Source organism: Halichoerus grypus, chromosome 4, assembly GCF_964656455.1.
Source record: "Halichoerus grypus chromosome 4, mHalGry1.hap1.1, whole genome shotgun sequence".
NCBI lineage: Eukaryota > Metazoa > Chordata > Mammalia > Carnivora > Phocidae > Halichoerus > Halichoerus grypus.
In genome coordinates this window covers 117,995,190-118,001,205 of record NC_135715.1, presented here as the reverse complement: position 1 = coordinate 118,001,205, position 6,016 = coordinate 117,995,190, and the positions used below count along the sequence as shown (strand labels likewise).

At 37.9% G+C, this 6,016-nt stretch overlaps 1 pseudogene; it reads left to right on the top strand.

Moving 5' to 3' along the window:
• Positions 1-5,079: 5,079 nt before the first annotated feature.
• LOC118531461 (U2 spliceosomal RNA) lies at positions 5,080-5,207 on the top strand (annotated as a pseudogene).
• Positions 5,208-6,016: the final 809 nt, after the last annotated feature.

The following is a 6,016-nucleotide window of genomic DNA, read 5'->3' as shown; positions in this document are numbered from 1 at the left end:
TTCTTTGGAAAAATGTCTGTTCATGTCTTCTACCCATTTCTTGATTGGATTCTTTGTTCTTTTGGTGTTGAGTTTGATGAGTTCTTTATAGATTTTGGATACTAGCCCTTTATCTGATCTGTACCTCTGAAACAAATAATGCAATATATGTTAAGAAAGAAAAAAAGAAGAAGAAGAATGTAGCAGGAGGGGAAGAATGAAGGGGGGGAAATCGGAGGGGGAGAAGAACCATGAGAGACGATGGACTCTGAAAAACAAACTGAGGGTTCTAGAGGGGAGGGGGGGTGGGAGGATGGGTTAGCCTGGTGATGGGTATTGAGGAGGGCACGTTCTGCATGGAGCACTGGGTGTTATGCACAAGCAATGAATCATGGAACACTATATCTAAAACTAATGATGTAATGTATGGGGATTAACATAACAATAAAAAAAAAAAAAAAAAGAATGGAGACTATCCCTTCCCTATTCCACTTAACCGAGGGAAGGAAGGAGATGAAAGCAGAAAAAAAGACAACAGAGAAGCTGTACCCAACATCTTGCCTTCTGACCTCACCCAAGTGTATCCAGAGCAGGCCTTGCCTTTAACATCCCCAGCCAGGCATGGTCGGAACTGCGCTGGTGATAATGACACAGTTCTTCTCATGGGCAGACTATGTATGGCACAGTAAGTGCCTGGCAATGGGGCAGTCCACTGCTCTTCACTGGGTCACAGAAGTTTGGAGAAACAGATTCTCGTTGTAGTTACCAAGAAAAAAGGCTGTGATGGCAGGGAATAATAATCTTGGAATATGTGCAGATAATTCATGATACCAGTAATCTGTGTAGGAATCATCAGAAACCATTTGTATTTGATAAACTATCAGAACATAGGGCTTTATCTTTTTTTTTTTAATTTTATTTATTTGTCAGAGAGAGAGAGAGCAAGCAGGGGGAGTGGCAGGCAGAGAGAAGCAGGCTCCCCACAGAGCAGGCAGCCCGATGCTGAACTCATCCCAGGACCCTGGGATCACGACCCGAGCCGAAGGCAGACGCTTAACCGACTGAGCCACCCAGGCAACCCCATAGGGCTTTTTCTGACACTGAATAATGAGCTCAGTAAACTCAGATTTTATAATCATGCTACTGGTTCAATACTATGAAAAAAAAACATTTTTAAACACCTTGCAGTCATTATGGGCTTATGTTATGACCAAGTCACACTGAAGATGCCCAATAAATGACCCTCTTACAAGATGAATTTTATGCCCCCCAAATTCATGTGTTAAAGTTCTAACCCCTAGCTTCTCCAAATGTGACTTTATTCGGAACTAGGGTCATCACAGATGTAGTTCATTAAGTTAAGATGAGGCCATATTGGAGTAGGGTGGGTCCCTACTCTGATGGCTGTCCTTATAAAAAAGGGGGAATTTAGACAGAAACATGCACACAAGGAGGATGCCATGTGAGGACGAAGCCAGAGATTGGGGTGATGCATCCACAAGGTAAGGAATGCCAAAGATTGTCAGTGTTAAAGTAGTTAAACAAGGAGGTCATTATACTCACACGGCTCTAATTCTGCTGTTGCTACATAAGCAAACGAAAGTCTAAACCTGTAAATACCTCAAGGCTATGAAAGCAAAACCTAAAGACAACCAATCACAAACAGCCCACTAGGGTTTAAGCTATACACAATCAATAATTCCCTTACTTTACCTCTGTCTTTTCTCTATAAAAGTTTTTCCCCAGCTTCCATCCCCAGAGTGCTTCTAAGTACTTCCAGTTTGGTGTTGGCCAATGGGAATCAACTTTTCCTCAAATAAATGTCTAAAATTTTAATAACACCTCAGGTTATCTTTTAATACCAGCAAATCACCAGAAGCTAAGAGAGGCATGGATCAGATTCTCCTTCATAGCCATCAGGAAAAAACAAACCTGCCAATATTTTATCTCATACTTCTACCTCCAAAACTGTGAGGTGATACATTTTTGCTATTTTAAGCCACCAGGTTGTGGTACTTTGTAATGGCAGCCTGCATTACAGGAAAGTAATACAGATATTATTGTATAAAATTTTGTATCGTTGTTAGCTTTCTTGTCATAACTGAGAAAGAAAAGAGACAGAATTTCATAGTCCTAACATTGAAAAGGCAAAACATATATTAGAGTCTATCATCTTGAAAACACCATGTACACTTCCAAGGACAACTCTGTACACATCAATTGCAAACATTCTTTAATTTACTCAAATTGCCTGCCTTTACCACAAGGAAAACACAGCTGGCACCCTTAGAAACTGTGACAGAGTAAAAGTAATTGGGTAAGGAGTTCTAAGTAATGGATTCTATTTTTTTCACACACACCCTTTTTAAAATAGAAATTGTATCTTAGTTAAGAGTTCTATACTTATTGAGCACATCTTTAAATTAGGCACAAAATTCTAAGGAAAAAGGAAAAGGAAAAGTGTTGTGTCTACCTTCAAGACAGGAGATGTGGGAAATAATGAGAAATAATTTGTGTAAAGATTGCCCAGAATTGCTTGCTTTTATGTCCCTTTGTGTTCAACAGGAGAGAGAGAGACACAGAGAGGGAGAGAATGCATAGGAGTAAATTATAAGCATGCTCAAGTTTGAGAAGAAAAAATCAAACACATTTTAATTTGTCAGATTTATCTATTTTTCTAGAAACTTTTTCAATGTAAAAGCTACACACACACACACACGTGTGCACACGCACAAACACACACACGGTATCCAGTTTAAGTTAGAAAACCCAAATGAAAGACCCTTACACATGCATGGAAGAGGAATGATAATACTGAAATTTGGAGCAAAGTGGCTTCTCTCCTGCGGCTGCTGGCAGGAATTGTTTAGCCCCTTTGTCCCACCTATCAGTGCTTTGTCACACTGCATATTAGAGACTGCTTTCTGGTATTTCATTACTATAAGTGGTGAAATTACATTAAATGTAATGTTTAGCCACTTCCCAGGACAAGACCAAGATTTAAGGTCCCTGATTCTTTTAAGTCATGGTTCTTTACTTTTGAGTGGTCACAGAGCCCTTTGAGAAGCTGATAAAAATTATAGACCCACTCATAAGAAAACTGCACAAGCAAAAATATGCCCAAAATTCAGGAAACAAATTCAGGGATTTCCTTAAGCTCAAGCATGGATTCCCAGCTAAAAACCTTGTTAAATTAAACCCCCACCTCTGACACATATTTCTAATTTCAGTCCGTCCTTCAATACCAGCTTAAATGTCACCTCTTCCAAGAAGCCCTCCCTTAATGCTCCAGTGCATGCTGATTACTTATTTCTCTGAACCTTTACTGCATTATTAATGTTCACTAATTTAGTCTTTTATTGATTTCTATTTTCTTGCTCCTTAATTTCCTCTTGCCAATTGGATGGTAAAATGGATGGGAAAGTGTCTTGTGTGTGTGTGTGTGTGTGTGTGTGTGTATTTTTTTTTTTTTTTAAGATTTATTTAGAACTTCTAGGTTGTTGAATACGTCAAGATGCTAGGAGGGTATGGAATCTCCACACCCCTTCCCCCTACCCATCTCTCCTACCTGATTGTTTCCGAGTTGTATCTTTTATAATAAACAGGCAATCCAGTGAGTCAACTGTTTTCCTGAGTTCTGTGAGCCACTCTAGCAAATTATCAAACCTGAGGAAGGGGCTATGGGAAGCCTCAATTTATAGCAAGTCATCAGAAGCACAGGTGACAACCTGGACTTGTGTTTGGTGTCTGAAGTAGAAGAAGCAGTTTCATAGGACTGAGTCCTTCACCTACAGTTAGTGTCAGAGTTGAATTAAAGTGAAGGATTCCCAGTTCGTGTCCACAGAGAATTGGAGAATTGGTCAGTGTGGGTAAAACCCCCACATACTTGGTGTCAGAAGTGTGAGAGTAGATAAAACAAAGGAAGTTTGTGGTCTCACACTTGGCAGCTATGAGATTACCAGGAGACTCAGTTAGATACTTCACAGAATAACATCAGCCCAATAAGAAAGGAAAAACAGTCCCAGTGGAGAATCATTAGCATGCAGTTATAGAGATTATACTTGGGTAAACCCTTTTTCCCTGCATCCCTGCATCCCCTGCAGAGAAGATAATCAGACTGAAAATGACTGATTAGTGGGAAACTAATTAGAGCAGAAATTTCTTTAACATATTCACTAAGCGGAGAATATGTTTAATTAGTGTGGGAAGATATAGTATGCTACTGAGATAGATGTTCTGGTCACTCATTTCAACTAATTGGATGTAGAAAGAAGCTTGTTTCCTAATGTTAAAGGACAAGCTTGTTTTGTTTTGTTTTTTGTTTTTTTGATAAGTAAAATTGTGATCTTCATACAGATATAAAATGAACACATATTAAAGCTTTTCTTTAACCCATTAATGGAGGAATGGGTAAGATGTTACAATCAGGTCAAAGGAGAATTCAAAGAACAGGCACATTTCTAGACAAGGAATGTTGGAGTGTGCAAATGGAGGCAAAACTAGTTCAATTCCTCAGAGAGGGGAGGAAAGTCAATTGCTCCTCTACAGGGGAGAGGCCGTGTATCTAGAGACAAGAATTATTTCACATTGCTATCAGTTATCTACAGGTCTCAGGGCTGTAAAATAGCTCCCACAGAATCCATATCAGGTAACCTGGAAGGATGTGCTCCAGACAACGCACAGTTCCCTACTAATGCACGATTTCCCCCTCTTATCTCAATATTTGAAGACCTGCTTAAGGATTTAGAAAATATACCCAGAGCAGGTCAATTCATTACTTTTAAAACGCTTAAGCACTGTCTGAACAACAGAATTGCCAACATTTAAAATTTACAACAATTAGGAGAAATATCACATCTAAAGCAATAATTACCTGTATCACTGCTGGCCATCATTTGGACTTCACATCTGAGAGCCACGTAGAGGTGAGAGCCTGGTGATCTCTCCCCTTTCATAATTATCTCTGGATAATAACTCCTTAACACTTATTTGAAAGTTTTTTATTGTGCCCATCTTAAATATTGAAAATTACACCATGCAATGAGTTCTTTATAAATACTTTCTTAATTTAACTTTATGATCTGTTTTGTAGTCTTTAGTATCGCTTCTCGGCCTTTTGGCTAAGATCAAGTGTTTTGTAGTCTTTAGTATATTAAATTAATTAAACAAGGATGCCATTAGATTGAAGTGGCTCTGATGCTTTGGTGGCCTATGTAAGCAAACCAAAACTTAAGCCTGTAAATGCCTCAAGGTTACAAAATCAAAACCTAAGGACAACCAATCACAAACAGCCAACTAGGCTTTGAGCTATAGCCAATCAAATAATTTCCTTTTTTTGCTTCTGCGCCTTTTCTAAATAAGTCTTTCCCCTGGCTCCTGTCAGGGGAGCGCTCCTGACCATTTCCTTTTCAGTGCTGCCCAATTTAAATCAATTTCAGCCCAAATAAACTCTTAAAAATAATGATATGCTTCAGTTTATCTTTTAACAAGCATTATACTTTTTTTGTATTTTAAATTTTACTTATATTCATTTCAAATCAAGTTCATGCAAAACATAAATATCTAAAGTATAAACTTTATCTTTTTTGCCTTAATATCTTTCTAAATATTCTGAATCTTAAATAAAATCCTCCCAAAGGTAAGTTTATCTGCTTGCTTATTTTAGACAACTTTCAAATGTCATTTTTTATTCAATTTTTATCCCTTTGCTCTTAGACCAGTGTTAATATTCTGTTTTCTTAGTGTGTAATCACAATTTTTTTGAATATATTTTATTGCCCACACAGGTTTTTTATTATTATCATTTTAGAAAGTAACTATTGTTCAATTGCAATTTCTTGAATTGAACTCTGTTCACAAACTATTTTAGATCAAAAGTCTCCACTGGGACATACTGAATGGTGATGAAATTTAGGCACTGTGATTTTATACTGCTTTATGTTACCATTTATCTCCGATCAGATCTTATGTTTAATTGATTGACTTTAGGTACCAGCTAAGTCTAAAGATGGGAGGACAAACACAGAAGTCAGCACTT